This window comes from Bemisia tabaci, chromosome 2, assembly GCF_918797505.1.
Source record: "Bemisia tabaci chromosome 2, PGI_BMITA_v3".
NCBI lineage: Eukaryota > Metazoa > Arthropoda > Insecta > Hemiptera > Aleyrodidae > Bemisia > Bemisia tabaci.
In genome coordinates, this window is record NC_092794.1 from 62,510,627 (window position 1) to 62,535,655 (window position 25,029).

At 41.6% G+C, this 25,029-nt stretch overlaps 1 protein-coding gene across 1 annotated transcript in view; it reads left to right on the plus strand.

Moving 5' to 3' along the window:
* LOC109039638 (Kv channel-interacting protein 4) overlaps positions 1–25,029 on the plus strand; it is a 77,968-nt gene that overhangs the window by 14,678 nt on the left and 38,261 nt on the right. The gene's annotated exons all lie outside the window — the stretch shown is intronic.

A 25,029-nucleotide genomic window follows, 5' to 3' on the forward strand; every position in this document is an offset into this window, starting at 1 on the left:
TTGCCAATCTATGAGCTTAAACCATGAGAACATGGTTCTATAACCAGCGCAACCGACCCATTAATAGTGTGGGTAAATTTTCAAGGATGGCGGACAAAAGGAGAAGGAGGGGAGGGAATAGAAGGAAGAGAGGGAAGAGGAAAAAGAGGAGGAGAAGGAGGAGGAGAAGGAGGAGAAGGAAGATTTTCCCCTATTTTTACCTTTCCCTCCCTTTCTCCCCATTCCCTATATTTCCCTACATTTCACCATATTTCCCTTATTATCCCCTATTTTACCCAATTTCTCTCCGTTTAACAAATCATATAATTTTTTGCCAATCTATGAGCTTAAACCATGAGAACATGGTTCTATAACCAGCGCAACCGACCCATTAATAGTGTGGGTAAATTTTCAAGGATGGCGGACAAAAGGAGAAGGAGGGGAGGGAATAGAAGGAAGAGAGGGAAGAGGAAAAAGAGGAGGAGAAGGAGGAGGAGAAGGAGGAGAAGGAAGATTTTCCCCTATTTTTACCTTTCCCTCCCTTTCTCCCCATTCCCTATATTTCCCTACATTTCACCATATTTCCCTTATTATCCCCTATTTTACCCAATTTCTCTCCGTTTAACAAATCATATAATTTTTTGCCAATCTATGAGCTTAAACCATGAGAACATGGTTCTATAACCAGCGCAACCGACCCATTAATAGTGTGGGTAAATTTTCAAGGATGGCGGACAAAAGGAGAAGGAGGGGAGGGAATAGAAGGAAGAGAGGGAAGAGGAAAAAGAGGAGGAGAAGGAGGAGGAGAAGGAGGAGAAGGAAGATTTTCCCCTATTTTTACCTTTCCCTCCCTTTCTCCCCATTCCCTATATTTCCCTACATTTCACCATATTTCCCTTATTATCCCCTATTTTACCCAATTTCTCTCCGTTTAACAAATCATATAATTTTTTGCCAATCTATGAGCTTAAACCATGAGAACATGGTTCTATAACCAGCGCAACCGACCCATTAATAGTGTGGGTAAATTTTCAAGGATGGCGGACAAAAGGAGAAGGAGGGGAGGGAATAGAAGGAAGAGAGGGAAGAGGAAAAAGAGGAGGAGAAGGAGGAGGAGAAGGAGGAGAAGGAAGATTTTCCCCTATTTTTACCTTTCCCTCCCTTTCTCCCCATTCCCTATATTTCCCTACATTTCACCATATTTCCCTTATTATCCCCTATTTTACCCAATTTCTCTCCGTTTAACAAATCATATAATTTTTTGCCAATCTATGAGCTTAAACCATGAGAACATGGTTCTATAACCAGCGCAACCGACCCATTAATAGTGTGGGTAAATTTTCAAGGATGGCGGACAAAAGGAGAAGGAGGGGAGGGAATAGAAGGAAGAGAGGGAAGAGGAAAAAGAGGAGGAGAAGGAGGAGGAGAAGGAGGAGAAGGAAGATTTTCCCCTATTTTTACCTTTCCCTCCCTTTCTCCCCATTCCCTATATTTCCCTACATTTCACCATATTTCCCTTATTATCCCCTATTTTACCCAATTTCTCTCCGTTTAACAAATCATATAATTTTTTGCCAATCTATGAGCTTAAACCATGAGAACATGGTTCTATAACCAGCGCAACCGACCCATTAATAGTGTGGGTAAATTTTCAAGGATGGCGGACAAAAGGAGAAGGAGGGGAGGGAATAGAAGGAAGAGAGGGAAGAGGAAAAAGAGGAGGAGAAGGAGGAGGAGAAGGAGGAGAAGGAAGATTTTCCCCTATTTTTACCTTTCCCTCCCTTTCTCCCCATTCCCTATATTTCCCTACATTTCACCATATTTCCCTTATTATCCCCTATTTTACCCAATTTCTCTCCGTTTAACAAATCATATAATTTTTTGCCAATCTATGAGCTTAAACCATGAGAACATGGTTCTATAACCAGCGCAACCGACCCATTAATAGTGTGGGTAAATTTTCAAGGATGGCGGACAAAAGGAGAAGGAGGGGAGGGAATAGAAGGAAGAGAGGGAAGAGGAAAAAGAGGAGGAGAAGGAGGAGGAGAAGGAGGAGAAGGAAGATTTTCCCCTATTTTTACCTTTCCCTCCCTTTCTCCCCATTCCCTATATTTCCCTACATTTCACCATATTTCCCTTATTATCCCCTATTTTACCCAATTTCTCTCCGTTTAACAAATCATATAATTTTTTTGCCAATCTATGAGCTTAAACCATGAGAACATGGTTCTATAACCAGCGCAACCGACCCATTAATAGTGTGGGTAAATTTTCAAGGATGGCGGACAAAAGGAGAAGGAGGGGAGGGAATAGAAGGAAGAGAGGGAAGAGGAAAAAGAGGAGGAGAAGGAGGAGGAGAAGGAGGAGAAGGAAGATTTTCCCCTATTTTTACCTTTCCCTCCCTTTCTCCCCATTCCCTATATTTCCCTACATTTCACCATATTTCCCTTATTATCCCCTATTTTACCCAATTTCTCTCCGTTTAACAAATCATATAATTTTTTGCCAATCTATGAGCTTAAACCATGAGAACATGGTTCTATAACCAGCGCAACCGACCCATTAATAGTGTGGGTAAATTTTCAAGGATGGCGGACAAAAGGAGAAGGAGGGGAGGGAATAGAAGGAAGAGAGGGAAGAGGAAAAAGAGGAGGAGAAGGAGGAGGAGAAGGAGGAGAAGGAAGATTTTCCCCTATTTTTACCTTTCCCTCCCTTTCTCCCCATTCCCTATATTTCCCTACATTTCACCATATTTCCCTTATTATCCCCTATTTTACCCAATTTCTCTCCGTTTAACAAATCATATAATTTTTTGCCAATCTATGAGCTTAAACCATGAGAACATGGTTCTATAACCAGCGCAACCGACCCATTAATAGTGTGGGTAAATTTTCAAGGATGGCGGACAAAAGGAGAAGGAGGGAGGGAATAGAAGGAAGAGAGGGAAGAGGAAAAAGAGGAGGAGAAGGAGGAGGAGAAGGAGGAGAAGGAAGATTTTCCCCTATTTTTACCTTTCCCTCCCTTTCTCCCCATTCCCTATATTTCCCTACATTTCACCATATTTCCCTTATTATCCCCTATTTTACCCAATTTCTCTCCGTTTAACAAATCATATAATTTTTTGCCAATCTATGAGCTTAAACCATGAGAACATGGTTCTATAACCAGCGCAACCGACCCATTAATAGTGTGGGTAAATTTTCAAGGATGGCGGACAAAAGGAGAAGGAGGGGAGGGAATAGAAGGAAGAGAGGGAAGAGGAAAAAGAGGAGGAGAAGGAGGAGGAGAAGGAGGAGAAGGAAGATTTTCCCCTATTTTTACCTTTCCCTCCCTTTCTCCCCATTCCCTATATTTCCCTACATTTCACCATATTTCCCTTATTATCCCCTATTTTACCCAATTTCTCTCCGTTTAACAAATCATATAATTTTTTGCCAATCTATGAGCTTAAACCATGAGAACATGGTTCTATAACCAGCGCAACCGACCCATTAATAGTGTGGGTAAATTTTCAAGGATGGCGGACAAAAGGAGAAGGAGGGGAGGGAATAGAAGGAAGAGAGGGAAGAGGAAAAAGAGGAGGAGAAGGAGGAGGAGAAGGAGGAGAAGGAAGATTTTCCCCTATTTTTACCTTTCCCTCCCTTTCTCCCCATTCCCTATATTTCCCTACATTTCACCATATTTCCCTTATTATCCCCTATTTTACCCAATTTCTCTCCGTTTAACAAATCATATAATTTTTTGCCAATCTATGAGCTTAAACCATGAGAACATGGTTCTATAACCAGCGCAACCGACCCATTAATAGTGTGGGTAAATTTTCAAGGATGGCGGACAAAAGGAGAAGGAGGGGAGGGAATAGAAGGAAGAGAGGGAAGAGGAAAAAGAGGAGGAGAAGGAGGAGGAGAAGGAGGAGAAGGAAGATTTTCCCCTATTTTTACCTTTCCCTCCCTTTCTCCCCATTCCCTATATTTCCCTACATTTCACCATATTTCCCTTATTATCCCCTATTTTACCCAATTTCTCTCCGTTTAACAAATCATATAATTTTTTGCCAATCTATGAGCTTAAACCATGAGAACATGGTTCTATAACCAGCGCAACCGACCCATTAATAGTGTGGGTAAATTTTCAAGGATGGCGGACAAAAGGAGAAGGAGGGGAGGGAATAGAAGGAAGAGAGGGAAGAGGAAAAAGAGGAGGAGAAGGAGGAGGAGAAGGAGGAGAAGGAAGATTTTCCCCTATTTTTACCTTTTCCTCCCTTTCTCCCCATTCCCTATATTTCCCTACATTTCACTATATTTCCCTTATTATCCCCTATTTTACCCAATTTCTTTCCGTATGGATGTATTCCCTATTTTCCGATGAGCGATATCTCCGTCAATATCGATCGTAGAAACTTGGCGTTTAATAGATCAAATTATGTTTTGCCAATCTTCGAGCTTAAACCACGAAAACACGATTCTATAACCAGCGCAACCGACCCTTAAACAGTGCGGGTGAATTTTCAAGGACGGCGGGCATTTTGCCGGGACCTGTCCTGAGAATTTGATCAATGCACACGACGAACCGCAAGGCGGACGACGGGGGGGGGGGGGGGCGGTGGGGCACTCAACAAAATCAAATCCGGGAGGAGACTCGATGACTGATTTATTGTATCACGGCTAGTCGACCGCTTCACACGGACAACTTGCGCCCATTTAAATCAGGGCAAAAAATGATAAATGATGTCGCTTGCGGGAGGGAGGCAGGGTCGGTGGGGGGGGGGCGGAAGGGTTCAGGAACAAGAGGAGACGCAACAGAGTATTTTACCCAAGGAACTCGCAGACCCGCCCAACTCGACTCTCTGCAACCCTTGCTCGAGCCCTTTCCCGCCCGCAGTTGCCGAGCGGTCCCATAAATCCACGCGTTTCCCCGGGCAATCCAATTCCGGTTCCAGCGAGATATTGTGACAACATGTTTAAACATTTGCATAGTTACATTTGCGGATTATTTTCAACGACTGTTTTCCGTTGCTATTCTATGCGGTGAAAAAATAGCGAATGCATCATATGATTCGTTGTCTCCCAGAGGAAAGAACTCAACTCCATTCCCAGGTCGATCAACATTGAGTCGAACGATGCAATTTAATCACAGGAGTATGAATGTGTATCTGCTTACCAATATGGTGTTGATTTTTGCGTGCGGGCAGGAGAAAAATCAGTGAAATCCTCCGTCAGAAATGCCTAAAAATAGAGTACTTACATGTTTCAGGGATTTGCAGTGTAAATAATCAACTTATGGAAAATTTTTTAGCTGCAGCGTTTGTTTCAGAAGAAACCAGTGACAACCATTGGTTTCTTGCGAAATTTTACAAAAGATAAAGCACATAAATTGAAAATCTCTGAAACACCCAGGAGCTCCATTTAAAATAGCCTTTTTAAGAACAATACTAATCGTTCAATCCCTCTTTTTTCATAATGATCCTTAAGCTGGGTACGCACTAGAGCGTTTTGGACGAACGAACAGAACGAGCCGAGCGCTGCGAGCAGTTTGAGCACGTATTTCGACATGTTCAGACACGCAAACGCAAGGAACAGAACAAGCCGATCTTTTTTCGCGGGAACGCCGCGAGCGCGAAAAGGATCAGTAAGAGGCTCTGGGAGACTCAAAGGCTTGAGTGGGGAGGAGGAGGAGGAGGAGGAAAAAGAAAAGTAAAAGGAGCAAAAGGAAGAAAAAGAGGAAGAGGAAGAAGAGGAGGAGGAGGAGGATGAGGAGAAAGAGGAAGAAAAGGAGGAGGAGAAAAAGGAGGAGAAGGAAGAAGAGGAGGATGAAGAGGAGAAAGAGGAGGAGAAGGAGGAGAAGGAGGAGAAGGAGGAGAAGGAGGAGAAGGAGGAGAAGGAGGAGAAGGAGGAGAAGAAGGAGAGGAAGGAGAAGGAATAGGAGGAAGAGGGAGAAGAGGAAAAAGAGGAGGAGGAGGAGGAGGAGAAGGAGGTCAATCTATTGAGCGACATGAGAATGTTGATCGGCCATCAGAGGCCCCGAAGTTGGCAGCGGGTTTGGAAAAATTGTTTTACCGCGGCGGCATAAATATTTGATAGGTAAACACATGCGGGTCGGCAGTCAAATTTGCAGCGGAGCGCGACGGGCATAAATGATGCATACGTTGTCGTAGCAAGAGTGCTACACGCCGAGCCCGGGCCCGGGCCCGGGCTCGGCCGCACCGACGCGGGGTCCCGCTCACATCTTAACTTTCCTCCCCAAACAAACCCTGTTTGATCCCCGATTAATGCGCCGCATTAATCGCCCCCGACTCCGCCCCCCACCCCCGCCCCCGCCCCCGCGCCGAGCCCCCGGGCCTTCTCGGATATCAAACTTCGCATCGCAGTGGAAAAGTAAGCGCGGTCGACGCAGCGATGAGCTTTCCGGCATCGCCATTAACCCCGCCCGGCAAACTTTCGACCAGAGCGAAAATAAGCAATTAACCACCGCGATTAATTAAGTACGTAAAGTTAAAACATTTTTTTTATTTCCCCTCCACCCCTCCTCTCTAATGGCACGCCGAATACCAAGTTTGTTTTAAAAACGTTTCACTTCAATCTTTAAGAAACAGATTTGTGAGCTATTTAAAATTCTAATTTGCCATGTGCCGAAGTGCGGGACCGCGCGTTTCTCCATTAATGTTTCCTAATTTCCACTGATATTACTAATTTTCGAGGAGGAGCAACCGAACTTGATAGCTTGAAATTCATACAGAATATTCTACTGACAGAGAAAAAAAATCAAGGAACTTTTCAAGAAATTGTGTCGACAAGTCTTCTATAAAGAATACCAAAAGTACCTATATGGCAAGAAGTCTGCAGCATCGTAGACAAAGATGCGTGGTTTTCCACTTCGGCTATCGATTTTTAAATCATGCACTCCGGATTCTACAGTAACTTTCCGGGGGTTTTTTTGCAGAGAAATAAATTAACTTCCACTCCCAGCAATTTATTTTTTATGGCCCTAAAGAAACTTTTTCGACCAACTCAACAGAAATCAAATAAAAATATCAACTTGTGAGTAGTATCGAGAGAAAAAGGAATGCATATATAATTCAGCAGGACACCTTCTCCATACGTCTTGAAGTGACCTATGATTTCGGTCAATTTAACCAAAAATTTAGTTGATCAACCAAGTCCTTTCGGCTGATCTGACCGAAAAAAAGTACTCAAAGTAACCATAATAACGGAAGTTTTTAACTATGCTTTCCTCTGTAAAAATAAGAAGTCTAACTAAGAGATCTCTCTTGGTCTAAACAGCATAAGTGGAGATTGTAAAACACCGCAATCGAGATTAAGTGCCCTTCCTGCACCGAACGCCTCAATTTGTCGCTCCTCTGACGTAAGGGCGTATCTCAATTTCCAAATGAGCCCCGGGAAACAATGAGTTATATGGAGAACAGGACTCGCGTGAGAATCGAGATATGCCCTTACGTCAGAGGAGCGACGAATTATGGAGAAGAGCTTTTTTGGGCACGAGTGTAATGCCCTCTTCTTGCCTCCAAGAGCAGCTTGATGTCATTCATGAGGGTTAAAGAGATCAGTATTCCCTAAATGGTTTAAATTCAGGTGAGGTACAAAAGGTGAAATGCGACCGATGGGGCAGGAGCTTGGAGAGGGCCTCTCATTTCAAGCTGGATCAACTCTGATACAAACGGGGGGGGGGGGGGGGGGGGGGGTGGGGGTTAGCAGGTCAAGTTTTGGGCCTCTTCAGTTGACACTTTACCGCGATGTTTCGAGAGGCAAGCGGGAGGAGTTTCAACCTCACCTGTTCGAAGATGCGTCATTATTCCTACCTCTAAAGTTTTCCCATTTGTCTTCATCCCTCGAAACAGCGAGCTGTTACATTTTCAACGCATGAAAAAAAATTGCCTCGTGCTTTTTGAGTTACTAAATCATTCTACTTTCTATTCCCTCTTTCTACGGATTGACAATGATTCGAAGGTTAGTCACACGCATTTGCACTGGGTACAACACGTATGACATTGATACTGATAGAGGCTATACGCCAAACAAACCGTGACATGCAATGCAAAGGTTGATAACACCATTAAGCGCGTTTTGCGAGGGTCATATTTCTCTTCGTGTTGAACTCATTGCTAGGGCTATCGTTGAATTATTTAATACTGTTGCTGTAATCATACACGCCAAGGCCCACCCCCTTACCAGTGTAAGTCTTTTTGCTGGACTATTTTTTTTTAAAAAAAAAAAAAATTACGTTAAACTTAGCCCCATCATCATTGCAAAATTAAAATTACTGAAATATAACTCTTCGATGCCCAAATCGGGTCATTGTATTGCCCAGTCAGCCAGGCTTCCTGAAAACACGTGCCCTGCGGGTTGTATATTGCTGGTATATACGAATTTTAAGTATCTACTAATGCATCGTCAAGCAAGAATAAGACGTCAAATTGGAAAAAGAGAAAAAATTTACTATCAGCAAATTTTTTTGTGCAAATACTCTTTGAAAACACAGTCGGGTCAAATTGACCCGACTATCTCTTATGGGGGAGTTATGAGACCGGTACATACCAGCTTTAGATATAAGTCTACAAATACATAAAAAAAAAGAAATCAGTAGTGGAGGTATAGTAGCAGTAGTAGTGGTATAGTAATAGCGCCTTAGCAATTTCGGCACTTTTCACCTCTGCTCATCAAATTGAAAAAAAAAACAAGAAGAAACATCCAACATGAATATGTTGGAAAAGCGTGCCGAAGAACTGAAATCTAGTGTGTGCACTATTTCCATTTCAACGAGATGTGTATAAATTAGTACTCTCTGCAAATTGGGGAGGAATTATTGATTTGATACCGTTGAATGTAAATACATTTTATTGAATAAAGAAAGTAACATAATTATATATTGGATGAACAAAGAAAATAACATCATAAATCATTTAACTGAATTGGTTCATTCAGAATTTCAAATTAAAGTTTGGAAATTGTTCAGTTTGTTGCGTCATGTTGGAGATTGCTCAGTTTGCAGCAGCAGAGTATGGAGTTTACTCTGTTTAATGAGTCAAACTTTGTCTTTTCTCTTTTCTTCGATTGATTTGTATTAAAATGAGACTTTAAGGTATCTTTTCTGGAAATAAAAAAAAAAAACGTGACACCAAAAAAAAAAAAAAAAAAACAAGCAGTGAACTCCAACACAATGTGTTGATAAGGCGCGTCATTAACTCACACATATCAACCCCTTTAGTTTTCATTTACAGAGATTTCAAAATAGGCAAGTAGCACAACAAGAGAATTCATACGATCCAACTCTTCGACGACGCACTTTGACGAGACCGTGTATTGTGAATGTAGAGAGCCATTCGAACGAGTTTAAGTTTTTTGATCTGCCCCCAGCAATATCTTATCAGATTCTTAAAGAAAAGTGCTACGGAATAATTTAAGCGAAGAAAGGAAAAATTCTGTCGAACTCCTGAAAGATATACAGTCGATTTAAAGGTATTTTTGGGGCTAAAATATCCAAATCACCGGTACCTAGGTATTATAAATCCCGATATATTATTGAAAAGAAATTGACTCGATATGAATGTAATTGCATTAAATATGTCTTGATTTTGTTATTTTAAACGTATTTCCATGCAAAGAAGTTCAACCATGTCCATGCTTTATTCATTCATGAATTGAAAGTAAGCAATCTACATCCCGAAAATCTACCGATTTGCCGTTAAAAATTGCAGAAACTTGATATACCAGGTCAATGCACTCACTCGTTGAATTTACCAACCAATTTCGTGGGTGCAAATATATAAAAATCAATATGCTATAGTCATTTTGGGTGCATTTATTTTTCATGAAACAATAATAATTTCAATCCCGAAAAACCATCAATTTTCCGTATAAAATCGAAAAAATCGAGATGTGTCGACTCCCTGACGTGAAAATTAGATTCTACGTGTAAAAATACTTACACATGGGGTGGCAAGTCATTTTTCCGAAAACATTTTTTCCTACTGCAATTTTTCCTTATACTTTTTTCCTACTTGTTTTTTGTTCCATCACAGTTACTCCTACGAGTGAGATGTCCTACTGGCTTTTTTCCTAGGGGCATTTGTCCGAAATTCAATTTTAAAACTAGGGATCGAGAAAGTAAAAAACAACATAGGTACCTCACAAGTTAAAATTGTGGCCGCATGCCCGTAAGTAGTGGAGCTTCATCCTCCTCCTTATATTGAGGGTATGGAAGGCTCAGCTTGTAATGTCTCCTGTTCACGCACTTATATTCGGCTCGCTGAGAAAACTTTACTCTTTCTGAAAAATTTCCCTCTACTCTACTCATGTTTACGTTTCAATTATTATTGAATTATTAGGACAAACACCCTTAGGAAAAAAGCCAGTGGGACATCTCACTCGTAGGACTTACTGTAATAGGACAAAAAACGAGTAGGAAAAAAGTAATAGGAAAACCTGATGTAGGAAAAAAAAATTTAGGAAAAATGACCTAGCACCACACATGGATATGCTGAACAGAAACCATGTGTGGACACAGTTAGGATACATAGCCCCAGAATACTTTTAAAGCGCCTTTACTTTCCAGAATCTTGACGGAATTTTATTTTGGCTTAAACGACTCCAGAGACACTGTAGTTAAAAAATATAGAGAATTTTCGATTTTGACTCCAAAAAAAAATGTTCGTTCAGGCACACCATGTATTGTATGGTGTATTGCGCTGGTATTCAATCCTTGCCTTCAGATCAAAATTCTTACAAGGAAGCCCCTTGCAAGAGGCGAATTTTTTGTAATTTCTCCCAATTTTTTCTCCGTTATATAGTTGAATTGCTTGCCAAATTCTGAGGTCAATTATATTTAATTGTAATTTATACATTTCTTTTTTCCCCTTCATTTTATTTTTTGTTTGGAGAAGTTTCGTTGATTTCTTCGGATTTCGAATACTGTAACTTCTCTTCTATTCGGCCGATTTTTATGAATGAGACCTCTTTCGATTCGTCTTTGAACGGAGAGTAAGGAAAAAATTGCTAAGTACTCGCGAAACAATTTTTTCGAAAATTTGATGGATCCCAGCGTGACGGTGAAATGGGTAATCGAGTGAAAGTAATTAGGTCTGACTATGACGAGGACCGCGAGGGTCGCCTTTTGTCCTTCAGCTGGGAAGCGACGCGGCGAACCGAGCCAGGACCGGGACACTACCTGGGTTTTGTGCCTGCTTGTGCACTGTTTTGGCCTGATAGGGGAGTGAATTTCTGTATGGGCCACGGTTAGCACATGGTCTAATGAGTCTCGAGGCTCATCACAGATTGCACTTACCACTATCCTGCTGGCCCCGGCTACCAGAGCAAGGAGTACCAAATTTTGAAAATCATAACACGGTTGTGGAGGTCTGTCAAAGGTCAAAGTCAAAGCAACGTTTTAAGCAAAACGAAGAAGTGAAATTCTCATTCAACGAGTGCCGACCTGATCAGCCATCCTCGAATCAGTTCGCTTGCTTCTGCTTATATATGCATATTTTAAATCAGCGCGTCGTACTCTTAGGCTTTTTTTAAAAAACCAAGTAACGTAGACTCTTGGTATTCACTGCACATAAACTAGAGAGCCCCAGAATGAGAAACAACTTTAAACCATAATTATTGACGGATAAATAAACTTTTTACACGCTTTGGAAAATCTCAGAAGTTCGCGGTAGTCACTTTTCGGTAAGGAACTAAGGGACTCGGTTATTGTATCGAGTGGGGGGTCGAAACGATCGCAAAGGCGGTATACTACGTATACGCGCCAAAATGCAACTTACACTCAGAGCAACGAACTACACCTCTAGAATGGCCGCGAGATAGCAAACCTGCGTAACGCGCATGGGCCGGTTTTTGAAGGCAGGAGGGGGGTGGGAGCCCAAGTATAGCTAACCTCAATCTCCATTTCTGCTGCGTCTTGCCCGTAAGGATTACATGTGAAAATTTCAACCTTTGTAAACTTTCATTTTTTTGAGGTTTTCTTTCAAAGTTCCTATTTTTTGAGTAAAGAAAACCTTTCGAGGTGCGATTGTTCAGCAATCTTTTCATTGCTATCACTTTATTCAACAATATTCGGCAAAATGTGGGCAGCGTCTGACATGGGTTTAGATGGCAGCCTGCTATGTGAGCCCAAGTAAACCTAACCTATATCAACTTCAAAACGTTCCGGGTCTCTAACACTGGTCAGCCATTCTAGAGGTGTAGTTCGTTGACTCAGAGAATCAACAAGGGAACCTAACCTCCAAAACTCTGCCTTCCAATTGGTCGAATTGGAGATTGCTCACTTCGCTGCAGTTGTAACTATGGAGATGCAGCCAACTTGGGTTTAACCGCTTTTGAAAAGACGCTGATTCGCTAAATAGTTATGGCGGCATTTAAACTTCTAATTTAAATCCTCCGAGCGTAGAAAATCTTATTTGACGTACCTATGAAAGAAAATAATACGGTTTCCACGGGAAAGTGTTCTCAAGGGTTTCCAGTAACAGGATAATTCGGTTTCTCGATGAATGACCTTCAGGGCTTGACACTATAACGGTTCAAAAACGGAAGAACGGATCCGACGGAAAAAAAATTCGGACCGCCCCTTGAAAAGCATTGGTCGATCGGTGTGCTGTACTACAGTACATCCGAGTGATTTCAAAAAGCGAGCCCTATAGGCACGCTTAAAAAATCGAAATAAATCGATTGTCTACACAGCTCAAGTTACGAGAGACATAATTGAGCCTCGTTCCTAAACTTTTCTCCCTAATCTGAGCGACACCTCTTTGGCAGCATAAAGCGGAGCATAGCGAGTTCACTCCTCGCGCCAGCGCGCCTTCAATTTTGCAGACGCAACATGGACATCCATCAAGCACGAATAGTTGTATCTCTGCGCCGTCATCAAAGCGCGTCTATCCTTTCACTCAATTTCGACGCGACGCGACGGTGAACCAGCCGGAACGCGTATCTCAGTTTGCGACGTTGCAAACTTCCCCTCATACTTCATTTTTTAGGTGAAAATATACTTATCGTCACTTTCCAAAAAACCTCTCTGATATATCTTCTCTGTACGAAGAATATTCCGTGAGAGTTCGAGGCAATTTATTGAGTCGGTTCGTTCTCCCGTGATAAAACAAAATGGTAGCGGAGCTTTTGAAACTCCGCAAACAGTGTATGCGTTCTCGCAGTTTCACCGACGATATAAATTTAAAGCTTGGTATTAGTAGAACCTCAAGTGTCCATGTTATGATGTTAAGGATCTTTTAACTGGATCTGAATTGCATTCAATTTTCTGAAAAACGTCACTGTGCGTTGCTCAGATTAAAAAAGACGTTAGCATGTAGAGTATGCATAAATTTACTTCAAAGCGTTGGCTGCACGTATGCAAATTTCATGTTGAAAGAGAGATTGCCCCCTTGCATACTTTTTCCGTCATCTCTCGTGGAAAGATTTCCATGCTCCGTTCCCCACCCTCCGGCTTCGCACAGTAGGACGCCTCACGAAATACCTTAAACTTCTGAAGGGGGAAGCACGATGCTGAGGCTTGGTCTGAGTATCTTATTATTTTTCATAATAAAAGAGACTCTCATCAAATTATGTAGAAAGTTGCTGCATAAAAGGAGCGGCCATGAATATTATAAAATCATTTCTAAGGATAATATGAGCGACACATTCTAAGAAAAATTGCGTGCCTTCCTCTTTTAAAAACATATCAATAGAGCAACTAAAAAACCTGAATTTTGATTACTCTGTTTCAAAATTTCCGATAAAGGTAACTTATTTCTCGAAAGGAAGACTTCCTATTTTACCCTCGATTTTACCGTATTATAAGTATATTCATATTCGTGCACGCATTAACAATTTACGAATTTGAATGTTTGCTTTTTTCTGAACTCTTCTTCAATGCGGGAATTTTCGAATGATTTAGTCAAAACATAATTAAATTTGTTACGTAAGATACAAAAGCATTGCTGGCTGAACTCTGATAAAACATACACCCCCCCTCCCTAATTTTCTTATTACATACTAATCGTAACACTTCACACCTCTATTTTTTACTTCTTTCAATGGAACAATGAGGTAACTGTATTGATTTAAGTCAAGTGTTACAACATATGGACAATTACTTCAAATTTTCAATGGAATCCGCACAAATATTTTCTTCAAAATTTGACAATAGCTGATGTGCCTTGGTTCCTTGCTAGAGTACCCGTATACGGGAGAGTATTGCCATCTCAATCCTTTTGCTACAGAAAAAGTGTACCGCCCTCTTATTGGACGGCTATCATGGAGCCCCAAAATTGGCTCAATTTAAAAAAAAACCGCAGCCCCTCCGCTCTTAGTTTGGCCCACTTTAAACAAGCAATATGCGACAAAGTTCCACAAAGTTTTAGACGTGATTTTTGATGTGATAGACATTTTTTTATATCTAACTTATGAATTGAGTTCGGATCAAACTTTGATGGATATTTTTGCGAAAAATTGACCTTTGAGTATGCGATTATAATTCATTTCTCAGCCGATAATACGTGTTCCTCTGGGTTGGGTTTATTTACATTTGGCCAACTTTGGAGCTGCATGATAGGCTGAAACTGATGAACCAATCAGAGAGTGGCACAGAGATGGCAATACTCTCCCGTATACAGGTACTCTAGCTAAAAGCTGCCCAATGGAGATGTTGCATGTGTGAGGAATTTGCGATTAGACTGTCGATTCTTATGTAAAAGTTCGCGAGAAACACGATGGTGCCACTGGTTTTCTCTGAAGTCAACTCCCAAGCTCTAACAAAGCTCTGAAGTTGAGACCAAAATGGAGGGGATATCCCACGCTATCCTGAGAGTCCACCTCTACATCAAGACAAACTCTCCATGCAAAGATAGAGAGCAAATACATTGATAGGGCTGCCACTTCATTTGGGGACTCACAAACTGAAAACACAGCATCACTGCTAATGTATTTGCTCTCTATCTTTGCATGGAGAGTTTGTCTTGATGTAGACGTGGACTCTCAGGATAGCGTGGGATATCCCCTCTATTTTGGCCTCAACTTGAGAGCTTTTTTTGAGCTTGGGAGTTGATTTCAGAGAAAACCAGTGGCATCATCGTGTTTCTCGCGAACTTTTACATAAGAATCAACAGTCAAATCGCAAATCCCTCACACACGCAACATGTCCATTGGTTTCCGATCGAGAAAATAAAGCGAGAGGGGAACTCCGTAACCTGGCCAGTACATCGAGAACCGTATCTTCGAGGTTCAACTGGCGTTGGAGCCCAGGTAAACGACGCTTAAGTTTTTTTCTCGCGCTCGGGAGCACATTTTTCACTTTTGTGAAGTTGGTGGGTCCGTAATTTTTTCATCTGGCGCCGCGCCGGAGCAGGTGCGTAAGGGCCGGGGTCCCGCGCGAACGGCGAGGTGAAGAGAGAGTCGAGAGCCCCCCCCCCTCCCCCCGCGAGGGGGGGAGGCGAAAGGGGAGGATGGGAAGCTGCGAGGGAGGAGTGAGAGATCGATGAGACTAAGAGTGAAGTGAGATAAACGCGGGGAGCTGCGAGAGGTGAGAGGCTGTCGCACTCGGAGCCGCGAAAAGAGAAAGGAGCCGGTCGGTGTGCTGGCTGTTGGCCTCCCGGTTCGGCGCCGCGGCGCTACCGTTGTCAGACGTGGCGTCGGGACGCCCGCCCGCGCCGCCCGATCCGCAGATTAGCCCCGTAATCTTTATTCGAATCGCTTGTTTCGGGAAGTGCTCGGCTCCGAGAGGGAAACGAAATCCGGGAAACGAAAAACCGAGCTCCGGCGAAACTTGTTGGTGATACCGGAAAGAAAAAGTATCAGGGGCTACACTGAAAAAAAATTCTCGGCGTTTTTACCAAGGTCCGCTGGTACCTTTACCATCTCACTTTTTTTTTACCAATTATTGGTAATTTTACCAAGACAGACTGGTAAGCTTACCTAAAAACCGGTATTTTTACTGTTTTTTCAGGTAAGAATACCGTTTTTATTGGTAATCAATTCCCGGTAACTTTGCCATTTTATCTCGGCAATTCTACCAAAGTCGATAAAAAATATTGGCGTTTTTACCAAGGTCCAGTAAAATTACCGAGAAAGTTCAATAATTTTACCGAGGTTTCCCGGTAAAATTACTAATTCCATAAATGGTAATTTTACCAAGAAAAAACTGGGATCAAATAGAACCCTGAATTCTTGGTAATAGTACCCTTTTCTTAGTAAATACACCGATATTTTTTTTTTCAGTGGTTGGATGATATCGTCACCTTCCGGCCAAAGTATCCCAAGCGTCGTGCGACTTTTCAAAATTTCACCATTTTATTTTTTGTAAAGAAATTGATCAACGACTGTCTGAACATTTCGCTGAATTTTCTTTGTGCTGCCGATGAAATTCAGCAACATTTTCAAACAGATTCAACCAACAAATTCTCTGTAGAGAAATAAAATGGCGAGGAAAATTTCGAAACGTCGCATGGCGCTTGTGCTATGTACTTTGGTTATAAAATGACGATATGGACAATTTCAAATAATTTTGGTAGCGCTGCAACACGAGGTACCGTCCGTTAGTTCCTTATAATGTATTGAGGTGCTACCACAATTAATTGAACGTGTCCAAGTCGGGACTTAACCCCTAACTCTTTTTTCCGACGTGGTCTTCTTAGAATGAATCAGGTTTAAACTTATGTTATCTAGTTTCTAACAAAATGCTCAAAAGTAATTAGACCAAGAGGTACTCAGTTCAGTAAGTCAAAATATGGCGAAAATATGATACTCTTTAGATTCTGCAGTGGTGCGGTAGGATCATTTTTATATATTGGGGTTGACCCTCTGGGTCCCTGTATGAAAATCTAATTTGTCTACAGTTGACTGTCGTAGGCTGCTCAATTGGAGTCTAAGCCAGAAAACTCACAGAAAAAATAGAAGAAGAAATTGGAGTTTGGTACCTGTCGGAAAAACAAAAACGATTTTAGCCGGGAATTCCCGAGAACTTTCCCATTTCGGGAACGGAAAAGTTCCCACTTAAATCCGTACGGCCCACTCCTGAGCCTTAAAATTGACCCTTGTTTTCTTATACCCATCAAGAGGATGGGGAAATCTCAACATTTTTCACGCTTGCTTTTTCACCGTGGATTTTATCGAAGAGCTCGCCTTTCCTTCTTTCGTAATTTTCTGGGGAAGGGCAGAATCCTCTATGCGAGACTGCTTTCTCAGTTTAGATTTTATAACGTTTCTAAAAATGGCAGAGGTGATTGTCTGCAACTAAAAAAAAAATCACCAGCTTCGGCGCAATAAAGAAATAGCATGATACGCTCATAATGCATTAAGAAGTAGATTTTTGACATTTGAACGTATTTCTATCCAACGAGACTATGTGCATCATGACGTGAGCCCTGTTATGCACAAATTCTTATGGGTCTCAGGGCTCATGTCTTAATGCATATAATTCCGTTTGGAAGAAATACGTCCATTTCTGATATGCTGAACGTGACTTTTGTGCGATTTTACTTGCAGAAAGGTTACTCAGTTGTTTGGTTCACACATATTCAACGGACCCAATATATTGAACAAAAAGAATAATTTTAAAAATTTTAAAAGAATATCGTCACCTTCCGGCCAAAGTATCACAAGTACTATGCGACGTTTCAAAATTCCAGCTCTCCTTTTATTTTTTTACAGAATCGTTGGTGGTTAAATGAGTTCAAAGAAAATTCAGTGAAATTTTCGGACATCGTTGAACAATTCTTCTGTAAAAAAAAAAAAATAAAATGGCGGCGGAAATTCGGAAAGGTCACATAGCGCTTGTGATACTTTGGCCGGATGGTGAAAGCCTTCAAGTTTGCCCAACACCAGGGAACATGATTGAACTGTGAGACTTGGGTCACAACGTTTGATACAACTATTCGAACGTCGAAGTTGACCGTGTTGCATAAGCGCAAAATAGAAGGCGCTCAGGCTATCCTCACGCTCACGATGAGCTCTTCAATGAGATGTTGCTCCGAGGGAAAAGAGAAAGCAATGAACTCCGGTGCAACTCGACTTTTGAAGAAGATAGTTTCCGATTCAAGTTGAATCGACATTTGAACAGCCGATTGTCGGTTCCGCATCCTTTTTAAAGCCGAATTGTCCTCGGGGCTCGTCAGATGACGACGAGATTCGCAATAAATGTTGGCATTTTGCCTGTACCTTGGGGTTGCCTCTCGTCTCTTGTTTTGACTTTTTCTCAGTCTCACTTCTCAGAGTCGTTTTCGTGGTTGTTCCTTGAACAGCTCTTTTCCTCAGGAGGGCAAAATAGATTAAGATCGTGATTGAGGGGTGTTTAAGAAAACCCACGAGATAGCATCAATAAAAGACAATTGTTGCCAACCTTGAGTGAAATTCAGTAGTATAAGTTTGAAAATGGATCCTTGTAAAGGATTACACGGACTTGCTGCGAAAAGTACAAAACACGAAAGAAAAAATTCTAGGGTTTTGACAAATTTTAAGGCAGGTGCAAACGTACCTTAAAACTTAAAAAAACTCGCAGTAAGTATATTTTCTTTCGAATTTCGTACTTTTTGTAAAGCAAAATTATTGAAATTCCTTTCAAAGATCCATTTCCGAAGTTTACGCTGCTGCATTTTAGAGGCCGTCCTTAAATTACGTAACGCTAAATTTGCGGTTTTTTGACGCCCCCCCCCCCCCCCCCGATAATACTGTAATTTAGTGAGAGTATTACAGAGAATATTTCCGAGATTCTTTAAAACTTCTAAAGACGACCGACGATAAATTCAATAGGAACTCGAAAAAAAAATCGCTTTAGCTCGCTATACGTAACGCTTTGCTCTATACCCCTCACCCCCGTGTAACGCCGCGCAACTCTAGCCAAGACCCTTCCCTCCTTTCCTTGGAGCGTTACTTAATTAAGGGTTGGCCTCTCACTGGAGAATGGAAAAAAGTCTCTCTTTTATGATGCTATCTTAGGGGCGTCATTAAACCTCTCTCAATCACAATGTAGACCAAATGGGGTCTCCACCTCCTTCCAGGAACGACTACGAATATGACCTAAATGCAATAGCAAAATGGTACTCCGAGCTGCAGCCTGATAGTAACTGCCGTTTCAGTTTCACGGATCGCACTTTTTCCGATTTTCTGATCCCCTTTTCCCCCTCATTGTAACGCACCCGTAACGCAACCTTACAGCCCTCTTTTTGAATTATGTAACGCTGACCTGACCCCGCACCCCAATTTTCCACAATTCATTCGGGAAGGGTGGGATGTTCAATTTTTTGCACGTGTTTTTCGAAGTCCCCCCCCCCCTCCCCGGCTCGGATTTGTTACATAACGCTGGGCTTGACCCCCCTTCCCCTAAGCGCGTTCCGTAATACTTGAGTCCCTTTATAGAGAGATTTAAGACAATACGGCTTATAATTGTCACAAACGAGAATAAAGTTCACAAAAATTGAACGTCTTTCGTAATCTTTGATCAACTCATTCCCGAATTCCTGCCACCATTCCCTCTCTCCTTCCGTTTGTTCCTTGCCATGCCCTCATGCCCCGGTCCATTCCAATATATAATCTTTGCAATCGGCGAGAGTGTAATCTTTCCCGTTTGTAACGCTGTGGAGGCCTAAAATACGGTAGCCAATCAGAAATGCATTTGTATTGTCTTTGCTTTCAGTATAAAGGGACTCTACGTAATACTCGAACAGCCCCTCACGAACAAACAGGGTCCTAAACGCTCCTCCCTCGCTCTGCAATCACGTTACTTAACGCTCTCCGTAAGCAACTGACCTACCCCTCACCGGAAATATCCCATAGGTGGACGCAGCGCGGCGGAAGTCGGTGCGAAGTGCTGCCTTCCGGTCGACGGCACTCGATTACTTGCGTCAAGCGCCCATATCCCGGGCAACCCCGCTCATCACTCATCAAATATCACTTTATAGTGGCCTCCTGGCTATTTCGCTCTTGCCGACCCCCGCGCCCCCTCCTCCGTTCCACCCTTGCTCCGCGCTGTCACCACCTGAGCGCGTCCCCCGTTCTCCACTCGAGAACTCATTTAGCTGCCCGGTTGGCCCGCCTCGCTGTGACGTGGCGGAGCCGCGGCGAGGGGCGCGGGGGGCTTCCGTCCGCAACACCTGTTCGCCGGTCGGTCATTGCTGTTGAGATAGGCACCTGTTAGCTCTCATCGACCCGGCAGTTATCACCAGGCTCTGCTTACACGATCCGATTACCAATCGAAACCGAGCTCATGGGTATTGTCGAGTATTACGTGGTGCAATTTTCCCACCGCAAAGCTCATCCAATGTGAAAGAGGCAATACGGATATTGTTGGATTTCGATTGTCGCCATGGCCATGGACGTCATTAGGACCAGTGGGGTGATGATCCAAAATGCCGCGCTGATGGCTGCGCCTTCCAGGCGAATTTTCGCAAGTGGTGTTGGTTAGAGTACCTGTATACCGGAGAGTATTGCCATCTTCGTGCCGCTCTCTGATTGGTTATCAGTTTTAGGCTATCATGGAGCTCCAAAGTTGGACCGATGTAAACAAACCCGACCCAGAGGAATATCGAATTATCGGCTGAGACGTGGATGATAATCACACTCAAAGGTTAATTTTCGGCAAAAATATCCATCAAAGTTCGATCCAAACTCAATTCAGAAGTTGGATGTAAAAAAATGTCTATCACATCAGAAATCACGTCTAGAACTTTGTAGAACTTGGTCACCATCTTGTTTGTTTACATTGGGCCAACCGAGGAGCCGAGGGGCTGGGGTTTGTTTACACTGATCCAACGTTGGGGCTCCATGATAGCCGACCAATTAGAAAGTGGCCCACTTTTTCTGTAGTAAAAGGATTTAGATGGCAGTACTCTCCCGTATACAGGTACTCTAGGGAGAGTGGTGGACCAATCATCATTCAACTAAAAAATGGCGCCAGTGCGATCGCCGAGCGGAAGATGCCTCGCCTCTTTCTGATGGCATTTGTTTAGCAAAATTCAAAATATCACTCTCGGATCGAACGGAATGGTAACTAATGATCCTGATGCCTCTGATGGTGACGAAAAAATATCGCTGGATGTTCCGAAAATATGTTGATTTAAAGATATCAGTGTATAACTAAACTGATCAAAGTTAGGATCTATAAAACGAGTAAGTAACTAAACCAGATTTCAATCTTTGTTCCTGCTACGTCTCGCTTATAAACCATGGAAAAATGAACTACGCACTTTCCCAAGTAGCAGTGATCGCAATAAATAGCGATTTTATCCGTTGGTTATCGCGATTATACAGGCGGCAATATATAATGAGATAAATTTTCGTAGTCAAAATATTATACATGAACCACAAAATAGGTACAGGCTCAAGGCTAAAAAACAAGGTGGCGATATATCGAGATATGATCGCATTAAAAATCGTGATATATGGCGATTAAATCGCTACACATCGCAATTTTTGGTTCAATAAAATCGTGATCAATTTTTGTTGAGAAATGCTGCTTGAGTATTTGTGTTTATTTTCTGTAATGACAAATAAACTCTTACTATTTGGGTAAAAAAACCTATAGTTGAAAAGCCTCCACCTCTAAGAGGTACCTATTGTTGCATCAAATAGCCACTGCACACGAGCAATAATCAAACCTTCGCAGTTCGTCGCTTCCTAGAAAAAGGAACGTGGGTAAGTGGACCCTTAGGTTGCAAAACTGCCTGAATAATTTAAATCGGATGACTGAGCGAATTTTTTCCAAAATTTTGCTGTTTTTGACGTGTATTACACAGAAAAGCGGGACTTTAAATAATTATAAGTGGGATAATTATCTCTCATTTAAAGAGAGTTGAAATAGCAATAGTTATACTTATGATATGATTCATATAAATATCAGCTTGATGAAGTCATACTTATAAAAAGAGTTAAGAAAGCAATGATTAATATTGGTACCTATGGTTGATGGGAATATTATATTGATATTTTACTAAATATAATTTAATGTGCTCAGTCAAATTATTCTTGGTAAAAGTACAATGGGGGGGGGGGGGCTTCGAGGTTTAGGCGCTTATAAGAGCGGTTTTTGGTTATGGAGCCTTATGGCGAAAAGAAATCTCAAATTCACTTACTGGCTCAAAATTGGACTCCAGCGGTGGATTTTTCACGGAATATAAGCCATTAGTTTTAGTTGAATTCATTTATACCTCAATTTTTTCAAACCCTGCTCTTATATGCCGTGTCCTCCAAGCCCTTTAATTTACAAATGGAAATTTTGCAATGTTGGAATGTGGTTATGGCCTTTTGTCTGGGAAACGACATACCGTGAAAGGAGCTTTGGGATACAAGGAAATGCCAACGTTTACTGCGAATCTTGCCGTCATTTCGTCGCTTAGCTGACATAAGGGCGTAGCTACACTTGTGGATGAGCCTGCGAAAGCATTGATTTATATGGCCGACAGGGTTCATTGCCCAGTGTTACGTCCCCATGCCAGGAGGGCGACGATTTGAAGAGGTGAGCCTCGCAACGGACGAATCGGCTTAAAATAAAATATGAGACCGTCAATCGGCTTGTCAAAAGTCGATCCGATTTAAATCGAAAACGCGCTTCTTCCAAAGCACCAATGATTCATAGAGAGTTTCAAGGAATTCCGTTGCTTAGTTCTCTCGTAAAAAAATAAAACATGAGCGGAAGTCAGACAACTTAAAATGCAGTTAAGGCGATTCTAATTGAATGCATCTAATTTTCCTTTGTGCGTAATCCCGTTCGAGATAAGTGCGAGAAGCCTGCTCCGGGGGCCACAACAACAAGTGAAACGAATGTATGTAGTTTAGAACTAGAGATCTTGAGCTTAAGTTTAGTGCCAAGCTGGGCTAATGCATCAACTTCTCCGGGAAACTTCGGAAAACAGATTAAGAAGAAACGCAACCCGGCTTTTCCCCACCTGCTAAACAGTTCTCTTTAGGTAGGTGCAAGCACTGCTTTTGCAAACTTTTTTGGATCCTTCCTAATTTTATACAAGGTAAATTTTAGAATTAAAGAAAATATATTAATCACCACAGTTTTATACCACAGCACCAACGCGGAAAAAATGAAATTGCTGATTTAACAATTTAATTGCTTAAAAAAGTGACTGCAATCTTTTAATGTAGATTTCACAACAACAAAATGCTACTTTAACCACCCCCGTGGTTAAATTAGCTTACAATAGTGGTTAAAGTATCATTTTTTGTTGTACGATCTATGTTGAAAAGTTGCAGTCACTTTTTTTAGCAATTGAATTGTTAAATCAGAAATTTAATTTTTCCGTGAAAGCGAGATATTTAATAACTGGGAATAAAAATTTTACTCGTATGTCCGCAACCCATAAAACAACAAACAGATATTGACAGTAACCTACTATTGGACAACTGTTTGCAATCCACTACTTCTGTCCTTTCCATTAAAGCATGTTTCTACATAGGGAAGCTAATGGAAATATTTATGTCTGTAATATGAGTCTAAATGTGTGTTAATCCGATGGGGATTTGAATTCACAGAAAAGCAATTCGATGTAAGGATTTAACACATGAGGGGCTTGGAGGACAAGGCGCATAAGTGCAGTTTTTGCTATTTCGAGAAATACGTGTTTGAAGTTTCAAAATTACATGAGTCCTTGCGGCGGAAAGAAAGTTCAAAAAGACTTTTTGATGCTGAAAAATTAGAATTTGGGAGCAAATTTTTCACAGAATATGCATCAAGACTAGTTATACTTTATGTCATTAACATCTCAGTTTTCAAAACTACACTTACGCGCCTTGTGCTCCAAGCCCCTCAAGTAAGAAAACTAGGGTCTGGGTTTTTAATGCTAAAGGTTTCAATTCATACAACATAAATGGCTTTGTATTAGTAAAACTTCAGAGGGTAATTCCCGTATTAAGAAAATCATAATTCTTCTCACGGACGAAAAAAGCTCCTAACAACTGGGGTTTTTTCTAAAAGAGAGTAATTCCTCCAGCCCCTGCCACCAAGATTGCATAATATACATTTTCATTGGCCACAAAAAAGCGAAAACTCATCTTAAAGTTAGGTAAGAAAATTCGGATGAGTTTTTTGGTTTCAGATTCCCTTAGGACTTCGAGAATAACAGCGGAAACAAAGAGGGAACATACATTACGTAAGGAAAAAAACAGAGGGATGAATCCGCACAAGCTTAACCTGGTGGCGAAATTTATTACTTGTAAGTCTGGATGGGCGGTGACTCGGTTATTTCATGCTCAGACTCCAATTGCGGCTTCCCAGTCGGCAATAAATAATTAGAAACTACCAGGAGCTGTATACTTGCTATACAAGAATGGGATGGGAGTGAGATACGAATGGGCCAAACTAAATCTAAAAGGCCTTTAAGGGCGGAGATTCCAGCCACAGTCGAGGATTAATGCCGTTCTCCATCCCCCCTCGTCTAAATATATCCCCATAATTATTACATCGATAGTAAACGTAGAACTTTTTTCAACTTATTTCTTTTTTAAGAACTATTTACCTGTCTTTAAACTTTAATTCCCTTAAGAAATAAAATGTACATAAATTTTGTCGGGCAGCAGTCATGCGTTGTTGAGCAACAAAGACAGGGTTGCCAGAATCGGGGGATACCGAGAAATGTCAGGGAATTTTAAAAAGTCAGAGGAAACCTGGAAATGTCGGGGGAAAATTGTTGTGTCATCTTTATTTGCTTAGAATGAGTTTGACGTTTCGAACAACAAATTCTGCCTGAAAACTTTTTCTAATCATGCATTTTTAGCCATGTAGCTTATCTTCAATTGTCGGGGATGAATTGCAACAAAATGTGTCAGGGAAATCAGGGACATTTTAGGGAATTTCATTATCTAAATTTTGTGGCAACCTTGCAAAGGGCTTGGTTGGAAAATTCTGAAAAACCGCACTTGACGTTCGAGGTTTTTATATCTTCTTTACAATTGTTGTGAAAAAAACCTGAAATCCTTACGAGAAAGAACTTTTCCAACTTTGTTTGCTTCTTGCCATCCATATTTCACGTTACACGCGATTACAGTTTTGAATTATACGCTGGAAAAAAATCGATGTAGCATGTAAGAGTTTCATCGTCGAAGTAAG